Below are 12,435 nucleotides of genomic sequence, written 5' to 3' on the forward strand. Positions count from 1 at the left end.
ACACGCAACTCTCTCTATCCCTTTGCAATGAACGCACTGACTTGTTTGGAACGCAGGCTATGGAGCTGCATAAGGAGCTATGTTATAACTGAGGCAGGGCTACTGCCATAGTTAGAGGAGTCTAAGTCTATGGAGAGGCAAGTGCATGGCAGTTTCTGGGAAGTCACAGACACTCACCTCTGAGCTAACTTTCCAGAACCTTCCTTCTGCTTGAATCCCACCCCAGCTGTAGTGGATAAGTAGAATCTCAAAGACATCAAGTGGCCTCCCCAAGCCCACACACCTGGTATATTAGGAGATAAGACCTGAACCAATGCCTGCTGCCTTTAGGGCACCACCTGCTCTTTCCAGATGCCACATGTGCCTATCAGGCAGCAAGCTGAGGTCTCCCTTCCCTTGTCCATTTGACAGAAACAATCAGTGGCCTTATTACGTGGCACTCATTCATGTTTCCCAGAACCGAACCCAGGAACAGAAACGGGAAAGGTGGTCTATGCTGGGGGTGGAGCAGCACGCTGAGTGACGTCCATCCAGCGTGCAATCGCTCGCACAGGCAACCAATTGGAGGGCACAGGTGGCTGGTGCCTCCTCAGAAAGAGGAGCCACCATGTATGTGGGGGTGGTGTGAGGGTGGGGGGAATAATTTAACTCCAGGAGATGAGGGCATGGCAAACTTCGCTGCCCCTCCTTCTTTGCCAGGGCAACCCGGGATGTCAGACAACACTGTGGCTGCCTCATTATTGGGCTGCTCTGCCATTGTCCCAGCGACAATAGCTTCCGGCCCGGCTTTGTGTGGGGCTGCCAGCCAAAGTTATTAACCACAGGAGCTGCCTTGGAGGGACATCCAAGAGAGGGGTGAAAGGTCACCTGGAGCAGCTAGGGGAGCGGAAGTGGGAGGGAAAGGCATCACAAAAGAAAAGGATGAGTTTCTGGCCCATTTCTCCTCCCCCTAGGAATCTTAAACAGAGCTGGGCCAGAAGGAGTCTTGGGTCGGGGGAGAGGCTCAGAGGAAGTACCTGGGGCCGCCGCTGAGGAACAGAGAAGAGACTGGCATGTGGGGCCGTTTTGAGAGCCCTCAGAGCTGTGAGAATCACAGATTCAGGGGATACAGGCCGCAGGTGGATAGGACTGAGCTGGGCAACATGAAACGGAGGAGAAAGCAGAGACTGGGCCTGGGGCTTTTCAACTCACACCGTGTTCTACCCTCAGAGAGGCCAACTAGGTAGATCAGAATGTTCCAGTTCTGAGAGAACCGGCTGCCACTCTTCACACCACTGCCCAGGCTAACCTGGTAGCACTAGAAGCAGGGTGTTATGATACCGAGTGGACACCTGCCTGCATGAATGGCCATGGGAACAGGCCACAGACCATTGCAGAGGCTTGGCTCTTCATACAATGATGCCTGCTTTTAGTAGGCAGGGGAAACCACTACCAACTCAGGGATATGAGTTACCAAGGGCCCAGACCCAGTGATAAGCTGGACTGGAACTTGAGGATTGCACACTCCCTGCTCTTGAGAAAATCTAGGCCACTGGCATTGGTCTGGAACCTCCATCCCCGCCCTAGACTCCCTAGGCTCTCTGAGTCCCAAAGCTGGGTAATACTAGAAGGCTTAAGCACCCTCAGCTTCCCAAATTCCGGGTACTGGGGAAGACAGCTTTGCCTTACCTGTCACACAAAAGGAAAGCAGGGGCCACTGTTTCCAGAGCTGCTACTACCACACCCAGTTCTGCCAGTCAGGCAGGAGATGCTCAAACAGAATTCACTACCCAGAACAGGGCTGGAAGGTCCAGAGCTTTGTGTGAGGCTCCCGACTTCATAAGTTAGACACCTACATCACAGCTCTTTCTCCAGCCTCCACGCAAGGATAGGTAGGGGCTGGAGGAGGCTGGCAACCAGCTGAAGACTAAGGTTAGAAAAGAGTTCACAGCTTATCTAGACGTTTGAGAACCCAGGAGTTTGATAGAAGAGTCTGAGTGATTCCATTCAACTTCTGTTTTAGGTTGCACATTTTTGTTTCTAACTCCTTGCACATCTCTACCCTGATTCTAGATTCCTACCTGGCGTCTTCCCTCCACTCCATTCAGGTCCTCACCCCTGAGCCTTCAAGACCAGACAAACATCTCCATCTATTACTATCTACCCCACACCAGAAGCCCAGTTCTGACCATCCTAGATCTCCCCACCTTCACCCCACTATCCCAAAGCATTTCCAGACCCCTGCCCACCCCCTGCCCCGCAAGCTTGGCTGTTCTCTTTGACATCTCTCCCTGCCCTGATGCTAGATGCCCTGCCTGAGGAAGCCCAGGACTGAGCTTCTGGGGCCAACACAGCTTGCTAGTCCTGAGAGAAATACCTGGGAGAGGAGGCTTTCATTTTTTTTTTTGGTTTTTCGAGACAGGGTTTCTCTGTGTAGCTTTGCGCCTTTCCTGGTACTCGCTTTGGAGACCAGGCTGGCCTCGAACTCACAGAGATCCGCCTGGCTCTGCCTCCCGAGTGCTGGGATTAAAGGCGTGCGCCACCACCGCCCGGTGGAGGCTTTCATTTTTAACAAACTCATAATGATGATAGATACCCCCCGCCCCCGCCACTCCCACGGCATCACAGTCCTACAAACTGCCTATATTAATTTGGTCATTCTGAACATCCTTCTTGTCCAAAATAAAGGACACCAGTCACCTACCCTCTGCTCTAAATTCTCTCCTGAAATCTCCAAATACTTCAACCCTGGCCCAAACTGCAGCAAGGAATGCCCAGTGTACTCCATTTCCCTTTCCACACGTTTCGTCCTTTTAGCACTCCAATTCCACAGGCACCCGTGTTTCATGGGGTGAACTGTGCATGGGGAAAGAGCTCAACTTGGGGGGGCCTTTGACTATCAAACTGCTCCAGGCCTACTCCAACCCTGTGCTTACCAACACCTAAGAGGCCCCAACTTTGCAGACTTTGACAACAAATGAAAATACAAACCGCCACCCGCAGAAGTGGGTGGAGGGAGCAGAAAGCAAATAAAGTGCTAAAAAAATATTAAGCAGTCCACACTTTCATTCTCATTAGTAGGAACATGTGAGATGAAGCACGTTATGTTATTAGGCATTCTCTCGATTCAGTAAACACAGGCTGAATAAATTTATAAATATCAGCATTAAGTGAGATTTAACAGGGAGTTGTTTATCTTTTGCCTGTCAGGCAGGAGGTAACACTCTCCATGAATCACTCACCAGCCATGCCTTCTGCACCCGCCTGTCTAGGTAGGAGACTGCTGTAGTCAGGTCTGGTGGGAGGGGCTGTATCTAGAGAAGCTGTCATCTTACCGAGTTCAGGGTAGGCTCTGTGCAGAGGATGCTCAGGAACCCACACCCAGGCACTGCATCCCAGTTCTTCCAGCAACTGCAAACATCTGGGTAACTTTGCCCTGTTACCCATCTCTAAGGCTAAACCACATTGATATGGCCTGAGTAACCCCACTAAAACTCAGTGAAATCTAATACCCATTGTGAGGTATTAAGAGGTGTAACTGAGCAGAACCTGTAAAAAATGATTTGGTCATGAGATTTTGTATAGGGTTTAATCCATTTGAAAATCAGTGGGTTGGTGGGTTACCTCCTGGATAGTTCAGTTGTTAAAGCCATTTGGGCTCTTTTGTATGTACCCCTCTCACCATGTGACGTCCTGTGCTGCCTGAAGATTCTAGAGTCTCACCAGCAAAATGAGGCCACATAACTTTGGATTTTTCCAGATTCTATACTGTCAACTGAAGAAACGTTTACTCTTTGTAAATTAACCAGTCTACAGCACTTAGTTACAGCTACAGAAGAGTCTCAACTGAGATGTCTCAACCGCAGCATTATGAAATCAGTGCCTATTCGCAAAGCTGTGGAGAGCACCCAAAGTTAATGTTGTTCAAGAGACAGACACTTGATAGGTCCACAACCAAAGAGTTTACTTAATGTGGTTGCTAGGCTCCGCCATGCTCAATGGAACAGTACAGAACCAGGTGAAGGAGAAGAAAACAAGACAGCCACAAAGAGGACAGAGGTCCCAAGAGCTTTTATCCTGGCTTTTCGAGGAACAAGTGTGGGATAGTTCATGGATGACTCTAGCTTCCAGGCCTCCATTTCCTCCTATTCTATCCTTGAAGTCCCTCTGAAATCAAGGCCTATGTAATGACTGCCAAGTGAATCTGCATGCAATGAGTATTAAGTGCTGGATAAGGACAGTGCCACCAAGGATTGAGGCCAAGAACACAAGGTCTGTGGTCCTTTTGTGACACCTATATCCTTCTTCTGCTTTACTTAGACTCTAGTGCAAGTTGGAACAATGTATGGGTTCCTAAAACCTTTCCAACTGCAAGCATGTGCTTACATGAGCCTCAGACACTAACATTCTCCCTACCATCCCAACACACAAAATTAAATCTTCACTCTGGTTTGTCTTGCAGTGTATAAACGGCTAAGTAAAGATAGGGCATAGCAACAGTCCCCCCCCCCCCAAAGGGCTTCTGAATATGGAGTAACATCAACTTTCAGATTTATACAAAAGCTTAGACCCTTATAAAGTCAATGCAGAGCCCCCGAAAAAGGAATTCACTCTCGGTTTTTTATGAATGCAAGTGATGTCCACAGGCTGTTTACCAATACAGGACAACTGTTCAACACCACTTCTTACCTCCTTCTGATGAGGCTTCCACACTTCAAGGATCCACCCAAGAAAATCTCTGAGAGGCTTTGATGCCAAGCAGCATTTCCACAGAGCTGTAGAGTGTTGGCACAGGATGGACATATGCAACAGGAATGCATCCTGTACCATGACCATACTGCAGGCTGGGAGTCATAACACTCCCTACCCCTTCCAGGAATGGCCAATCTGAATCAGACTCTGCCATTTCTAATGATAAGATAAATAAATAGATATCATGTATCTCAAAGCACCTGCCCCTTCATTGATAAAGCCAGTTCTCTCTACAATCCACGCTAGTCCTGAATTCTGCCTATTATCATTGTTAATGTTGTCCTGGATGAACAGGGATGAAGGTTCTAGGAACTGAGCTGCAGAAAAATAACAACAACTGCTTATATACAGGCCTCTGAGTACAAGTGTATTAGGTTTAATGACTGAGATAAGCACGTGAGAAAAATCCATCACTCAGCATCATTTACAGGAAGGCTATGTGTGAGTCTCTCTATCAGAGGCTCTGAAATAAATGCAGAACTAATACAACAATCACAGATTTCAGACAAACCACATACGAGGGGAAAAAAAGTTCATGCTGACCTGAACTAGGTCCAAGTATTAGCTCAGTAGCTATTTCTACTATGGCTTAGATTACTTAAACAACAAATGATTAGACAAATGATTAGATATTTAGAAGGCTAAAGCCTAAAGTTAAAGACTACATTCCAAGGTCAGCATAATTGGCACTTGATTTGTTATTGCACAGCTGAGAAGGTGAGAGATGTAAGGGGCAGGAGAATGAGGAGAGGAAAGCTCTTTCCTAGCTCCTCTCATAAAGGCACTAATCTCATCACAAGGGCACCACCCACACGACCTGATTACCTCCCAAAGACCTGATCTCCAAATATCACCCAATTGGTGTGGTTAAAGCTTAACATATGAATTAAGGAGTAAGGGATCACAAACATGTTTGATTTCTGTTGCTCTGATAAAAACACAGGGGAGAAAATAGTTTATTTAGCTTTCATGTCCTAAGGGTCCCTAATTCCAGGAGGAGAAGCCAAGGCAGGCATTCTAACAGGGCAAGATTTGGAGGCAGGAATTGAAACTTGGAGGAGTGCGGCTTACTGACTTAATCTGGATGGTCTGCTCAGGCTGTTTTTTTATACATCACAGAACCACCTACCCAGGATAGCACCACCCACAGTGGGTGGGGTTCTCTCACATCAATCATTTATCAAAAAAAAAAAATTCCCTACAGTCTTGCTTACAGGCCAATCTGATGCAGGCATTACATCAGTTGAGGTTCCCTCTTCCCAGATGACGATAGTTTTTGTCAAGTTGACAAAACAACAACAAAACAAAACAAAAATTCAACCAAATACACAAGGGAGAAACTAACCAGGACTCTGCCTACATGTGCTTTTGTTAGGTTTGTTTTAAAATCTCAAACAGGGGCTGGATAGAAGCCTCAGCAGGTAAGAATATGTATTACTCTGGTAAAGGACCCAAGTTCAGTTCCCAGCTGCCCCTTCCCACTTGGGTGACTTAAACCCATCTATAACTCCCATTCTGAGAGATCTGGTGCTTCTTGCCTCAGTGGAAACCTGTAACTGTGTACACAAACCCCTACACAAAACACATAAAATAGAAATTAAAAGTTAATCTTTAAAAAATCTCAGTCAATTGAATCAGATGTAGACCAGACACCCTAAAGACTCAGTAGGATGAGTCTGAATATGGTTATTATAATAACAGCAATAAGTTACATTATGCTGGGGCCTGTCCACATTTTGAGAGCCATGAGTATTTTTAGAAGTCTCAGAATGACATCATGAACACTGCCATCAAATGAAAACTAAAGACTGGAGAACGAGTTGTTGTTTAGCACAGTGGCAGAGTCTTTTCCTAGGATGAACAAGACTCTGGATTCAAGACAGAAAGAGAGAAAGAAGAGAGAGTGTGGGGGAGAGAGAGCTAGATACCTAGATATCTAGCTGCCTAAGTAGATAGATAGATGATAGATAGATAGATGATAGATAGATAGATAGATAGATGATAGATAGGTAGATAGATAGATGATAGATAGATAGATAGATAGATAGATGATAGATTATAGATAGATAGATGATAGATAGATAGACAGATAGATAGGTAGATAGATAGACAGATAGATGATAGATAGATAGATAGATAGATAGATAGATAGATAGATAGATAGACAGATAGATAGATAGACAGATAGATAGGTAGATAGATAGACAGATAGATAGGTAGATAGATAGGCTGTAAATGGGATATCTTACAAGTCAAAGAATGGATTTTGGTAGTGAGCATGTTTATGTAGGAAATCATAGGTTGAGTTGTGTTTGCCCAAAATAGTTTTAGTACTCAAGGATATGACTTTATTTCGAAATAAAGACTTGGCACATAAAATCAAGTCAATATGACATTATTAGGAAAGGTCCTCTATCCAATATGGCATGTGACTTTGTAAGAGGGAGGAGAGTGCCATGCGAAAACACAAAAAGAGAGAAGCCATATTGAAGGAGGTGGGGCTTACAGCTAGGCTGTCATAGCTAAGTAACCTCTTCATCCACTAGAGGCTAGCAAAAGCAGAGGAAGGAACAACACACTGTCAATACCTTCATCTGTGGTTCCGGTATTCAGAACTGTGAGAGAATGCATTTCTGACTCCTTCAGCCACCTAAGTTTTCAGATATTGTTATGATGGCCCTAGCAAACAGAGACAATAAGTTAATCTCTGTAAGAAGATATAATTAAATAATTGTAGGGGTTTTTTGCTTTTTGCAGAAGTGCTTAAGTGTATTTATAGATGCTGGAGAAGGAAGAGTAACTTTTCTTTGGGGATATGGTCCTTGGTAGGATGCCCATGGCACAGTGGATGGCCCTCACACCCATGCACATATGGACAGCACTAATTGGGCTCCATAAGCTATTAAATATTACAAATAAGGAGAGAATTCAGGGGTGGATGGGGAGGAGTTGAAAGTGTGGGAGGTGAATATGATCAAGATGCATTCCATACATGTAAAATTTCAATGAATGCATTCTACATATGAAGGTTTCGAATGGTGCATTCTATACGTGAACATTTCAAAAAGTAAATTTTAAAAATTATTAAATAGGAAAGGAGAAAATGCACAGAAAAGTAGATTTGAAAACTAGAAGAATAGTTAATGAAACATGGAAAAAGAGGGAAGGGGCCGAAATGAGAATGCAAATATCACAATTGGAGTTAAAACCAGGAGACGTTTTCTTCAGGGATGTATCCACTAGTGAGGTGCCCATGTCCCTACAAAGAACCCCTAGTTCATGTTCCTTTAAGCAACTCTAATGAAACTCATTGAGTCACACCACACACACACGCACACAAGTTCAATTTTAAAGGCCATGAAAGTAGAGGCAGGGCTGGATGAGACGAGTAAGGGACTCCGAGGAGTGACGGGGGACAAGAAAGAGTAATATAGGCAAGTGTGATTGAAATGCACATATATGTAAATGAACATATACAAAGATGTCATCGTGAAATTCATTATTATACATAATTAATATATGCCTTCAAAGCATATTAACATAAAAACAAAATGCAGAAGGACACTTTGTGAACTGGAGCCAGATGTCTTAGCCTAGAGTCTTTAGGAAGCAGAACCTGAGGTAAGGATTGAAATGGTGGCGTTATAGAACTACGAAGAGTGCAAGTCCAGGATTAAAAAAAAAAAAAAATAAAGAAAAGAAAGCAAGGTAAAGGAAGATGCAAAGCCTGAGGATTAAATGCGTTTGGGCACTAGTGACTACTTCCCGATGAGCTGTGAAGATGCTATCTAAGAGTTCTCTGAAGAAACAGAAGACATGTGGGTATAGATTTCTCATGAGTAGATTGGTAAGTAGATGTTGAGATAGATAAGATAGATAGATAGATAAACAGATAGAAAGACAGACAGACAAATTCATCACAATGACTTGATTCATGTTATAGAGCTTAAAATTCCCACCTTCTGAATTTGTAAACTGGAATAATAGGAAAGCCAGTGGTGTAGTGGTAATCTAGGTCTTGGACTGGAATTCCCACATTGAAAGGGAGGGCCTAATTCAGTCTATTAATTCAAATATATGTTATCCAGGAACCATCCCATAGATATACCATAGGTCACATGACGTAATCAAGCTGGCACACTGAAATAACCACCACAGATACAAGCAGATCCATACATGGAACATGAGTTCTTGTCATTATGGGCTTCTCTCTAAGATTTCCAAGAAAACATATTCTGGAGGAGGAGGAGGAGGAGGAGAAGGAGGAAGAGGAGGAGGAGAAGGAGGAGGAGGAGGATCTTCACCCGTCTTCAATTTCCCAGAAATCAAGATTAACTCAAGAGTTAGAAATTGATCCTAAAGATCTGGGTTGCATTAACCAGTCTTCATTATCATGGTCTTATGGAGTCTGCAAGTGAAAGAATTGTCCATTATTGCCTGAGCAGCACACCAGAGAAGGAATCGAGGCATCTGAGAGAGCTCAGGGAAGCACACTAAGTTAGAGTCCAACAGGTGAAGGAGACAGTGAGTGTGAATAAAGAGACAGAGACGGAGATGATGGGGAGACGTTTCTAAAAATAATGAGATTAAGCTGAGAAGGTTGACTCTCAAGTGTTATTGGGAAAGAGCTCAGATAAACTTGTGGGAAAGGAAGGTATGGGGAATAATCTAAAGCTTTGAGAACTACAACGCAAAAATGAAATAGGCCTGTGACAAATGCCATACTGTGAAATCTTAGAAATTCAGAGTTCAACATTAGACTTCGCTTTTCTCAAAACTTTCCCTTTAAAGATAAGGCAACAAAGCCGGCAGAGAGGGTTGGTGATGTGGTAGTTTAAATGAGAAATGCTTCCTATAGGCTCGGATATTTGAGCACTTGGTTCCAGCTGGTGGCACTGTTGAGGGAGGTTATAGGGGTGCAGCCTTGCCGGAGGAAGTGAGTCACTGAGAGCCACTTTGAGAGTTTACAGCCTTGCTCCACTTCCCATTCACGCTGCCTCATGAGTGAGGTTGAGGATGTGAGCTCTTGAGGCTTCCAGCTCCTGCTGGAAGTCTCGTGACTTGCGGCCATGCCTCCCCTCCACGATGGACTCTCCCTCTGGAACGATAAGCCCAAATGAATTCTTTTCTTCTATAAGCGTGTTGGCCACGGTGTTTTATCACAGCAACAACAAGAAGAAGTAATTCTACAGTGATGTCTTCTATAGATTTATGAAACTTAGTGAACAAGCACTTTCTCAATAAGTAGCACCCCCCACACCTGGTACATTTAGAAGCAGTGTTTTAGAGAGTGATGCTTAAGCTCTATTTTAGCAGTGACCTGTTCCTACGGAGAGTCATAGGTAAGTCACCTGAGATTGGAATCTAGATATTCCACCACCTGGTAACATCTGCCTGAGTTACAGGCTGGGTCCAAATGATGGAGAGAGAGAGAGTCTTAGAATCCCAGAAAGGAGGGGATAGTGTAGAGACTGACTTCATAGACCCAGAACAGCTCCTCCTAACCTTGCCTTGGTCCTTAGAGACCCTGCATATGTGTTACCCCTTCAGCCCTAGTGGGCACTGCCTCCTCTGAAGTTCCATTTTTAGCGAAGGGAAACAGGAACCAGACGGAAGATTACAAGAAAAATGCGTGAGTTCTGGCCAGTACTGGTTCTGGCCTCGAATAACTAAAGCATTACACGATGATAAATGGAGAGAACACTATGAGGAGTAAGACCTGCCTTGTCTTCTTTCCTTTCCTTTAATTCTGAAAGGTGGGCCTCTCAGCCTGCCTTTGGAAGGATCCCTCCAGGAATTTGATGGCAGCCTTGATGTCCATCCTCCAAACCCACATGACAGAGTGAGGCTCAGTTTGAGTGTGAAGCTCATATTAGTGAGGCTCAAATTAACTCAGGAAGAACTAAAGGGAAGTCAATTTTCTTCTATAGCACGGAAATACATTTGAGCAATCCAATGAGACAATGCTCCTGTGGCCAGGGACAGAAATTCTGAGAGAAGCCAGGAAAATGGAGTCTCTGTGGGTATGGAACACATTCCCTCAACATAACAAATGAAAACAACCCATTAGCTGAAATATATATTCTGGAGAGTCAGAAGCCTGGGGGCTGATAGGTGGGCGAATCTGCCCCAGTGTTCCTTGTAGCCCTAAGGTTTCTCTGGTCCTGCCCAGCCCCTGGGTCCCACAGCCGCTTATAAAATAATCATTCAGGGGCTTAATATTATTTACAAACTGTATGGTCTATGGCAGGCCTCTTGCTAGCTAGCTCTTATATCTTTTTTTTTTCACTTTCAGTTGGAGTTCTTTTAATATTTAAATACAAAAAGTGAGCACTGACTTCTTTTTTTACACAACACACAGGTCTCTAATAGCCACATGTACAGAGGAAATGGGCCCCCCGGTCTGTTCTCAGTCCCCGCCTGGCTAAAGCTACAGCCAGCCTCGATTCTCTCCAACATACAGCGATTCCTGGGGACTGTTTTTAACGGCAGCTGTAATGGATTTTGTCAGTTTCACATTGTTTACATGTCCCAGACATCTCCATTCTTAAAAAAAAAAAAGGCCTTAATGGTCAGGGGTGCTTACTTCTTCCCCACAAGGGGCCTGTGAGAACTTCAATAGGAGCAATTTTCTAAAGGGATAACGTGGAGTAACCTTCCCACGGCTGTACTCTAGCATCAGATTGAGAACAGGAAGTAAGTGAGAGCATTATGAAGCGCACAGGTGCAAGTGGAGTCTCTCCATGAGAAACGGAGAAAGTTCCCACCAGGTTTAAATAGATCGATGTGCCAAAGTTTAAAAAAAAAAAAAAGACTAAAAAGTCCAAACAACCAGCCGTCCAAACACAACTGAATTTCAAAGTTCTCCCACCAGGACAAATACCGAAGTAGAGCCCCTAGCATTCCTCCTGACAGCCCTGCGTTAGGCCCCAAAAGTATCTGCCGCTGCTGCTGTTGCTGCTGTTGCTCCATTTGCAACTTCTCTGTCTCAAAGGCAGCAGGAAGAACCAGGATCATAAAGGAAGTGGTCCCAATCCACAAAGCTGCCCTGGAAAACCTGTACATCTTCTGAGCCATGAAGAGTGAGAGATCAAAGGTGGCTCCGGCGGCAGCAGACCGGACCCTCTCCGGAAACATCTCCGTCAGACCCCAGAGTCTCTCCAACAGGGTCTCATCTAGCTCGTCGTCGTCGTCGATCTCTTCCAGCTCCTCCTCGGCCTTCTCCGCCTAGGCTTTCAGGAGCAATTCGTCTGGGGACAGAGGCTTCCCAGCACCGGCTGCAGCGACGGTGGCGGCCATGGCTGTAGCTCTTATATCTTAAATTATCCCACTTCTATTCATCTATGTTTTGCCATGTGTTCCGTGGCTTACGGGTCTGCTGGCATGTTGTTCCTTCGGCAGCAGGCTGGCGTCCCCTCCGCCTCTGCCTTTCTCCTTCCTGTCTATCTGTTTGGATTTCCCGCCTGCCTCTAAGCTGCCTTGCCATAGGCCAATGAAGCTTTATTTATTAACCAATGGGAATAACATATATTCACAGTACACAGAAAGGCATCCCCCAGCAGTTCCTTGTGAAGTTGTTTGTGGTCATGCTGCTCACCAGGCATGTGGCTGACTTAGGCTGAAGATTCACATTCAAGATGCGTCCTTCACTTAAATACTGATGGAAGCCCCTTGATGGCTGGGGTTAGAAAACCAGTTTCTCTT

The 12,435-nt window shown here is 44.9% G+C and overlaps 1 pseudogene; it reads right to left on the bottom strand.

Annotated features, from left to right (window-relative positions):
• Positions 1 to 1,003: 1,003 nt before the first annotated feature.
• LOC128100376 (mitochondrial import receptor subunit TOM22 homolog) lies at positions 1,004 to 12,030 on the bottom strand (annotated as a pseudogene).
• Positions 12,031 to 12,435: the final 405 nt, after the last annotated feature.

The sequence above is a fragment of the Peromyscus californicus genome, unplaced genomic scaffold (assembly GCF_007827085.1).
Source record: "Peromyscus californicus insignis strain IS unplaced genomic scaffold, ASM782708v3 Scaffold_7__1_contigs__length_154581171, whole genome shotgun sequence".
NCBI classification, from domain to species: Eukaryota; Metazoa; Chordata; class Mammalia; order Rodentia; family Cricetidae; genus Peromyscus; species Peromyscus californicus.